At 40.6% G+C, this 853-nt stretch overlaps 1 non-coding gene across 1 annotated transcript; it reads right to left on the minus strand.

Annotated features, from left to right (window-relative positions):
• Positions 1–498: 498 nt before the first annotated feature.
• On the minus strand, positions 499–606 carry LOC112761228 (small nucleolar RNA R71). The gene has a single exon (XR_003181633.1). It is a non-coding gene; the product is annotated as a small nucleolar RNA R71 (small nucleolar RNA).
• Between the last annotated feature and the right edge of the window lie 247 nt (positions 607–853).

The following is an 853-nucleotide window of genomic DNA, read 5'->3' on the forward strand; positions in this document are numbered from 1 at the left end:
ATAAGCTAGACTTTACAAGGCTAGTAAAAATCTGAGTGGAACTCTTGAAAGGGAAGCTGCAGAGTCCACCATGGATTAAAATCATGCTGCGAATGCCAATTTAGCAAATCTGAATAAGAATGAGAAACCTAGAAGAGTGCTTGGCTCATACACTACCCTAATGCAGATCTCTATGGAAAAAGCATTGTGGTGCCTCCTATAGCTGCAAACAATTTTGAACTGAAGCGTCAGCTAGTCACTCTTGTGCAACAAAATTGCCAGTATCATGGACTTCCTCATGAAGACCCAAATCAATTTATTTCTAATTTCTTGCAAATTTGTGATACTGTGAAGACCAATAGAGTGAATCCTGAGGTATACAAACTCATGCTCTTCCCATTTACTGTGAGGGATAGAGCAAAGCTGTGGTTAGATTCTCAACCCAAGGAGAGTCTGGATACTTGGGATAAGGTGGTCACTAGATTTCTGACTAAATTTTTTCCACCACAAAAGCTGACTAAGCTAAGGGTGGAGGTTCAGACCTTCAGACAGAAGGATGGTGAGACACTTTATGAAGCCTGGGAGAGATTCAAGCTACTGACTAGGCAATGCCCTCCGGACATGCTTTCTAAGTGGATTCAGCTTGATATCTTTTATGAGGGCTTATATAAAATGCCCAAGATGTGTTTAGATAATTCTGCAGGTAGTTTATTGCACATGAAGAAGACACCAGAGGAGACTACTGAGCTTATTGAGTTGGTTGCTAACAACCAATACTTATATTCATCTAACAGGAATCCTGTGAACTCTGGGACTCCTTAGAAGCGTTATGGAAGCAGAAGCTTTTGATGCTCTTGTTTCTCAGAACAAAATT

Source organism: Arachis hypogaea, chromosome 16 (genome assembly GCF_003086295.3).
Source record: "Arachis hypogaea cultivar Tifrunner chromosome 16, arahy.Tifrunner.gnm2.J5K5, whole genome shotgun sequence".
Lineage (NCBI taxonomy): Eukaryota > Viridiplantae > Streptophyta > Magnoliopsida > Fabales > Fabaceae > Arachis > Arachis hypogaea.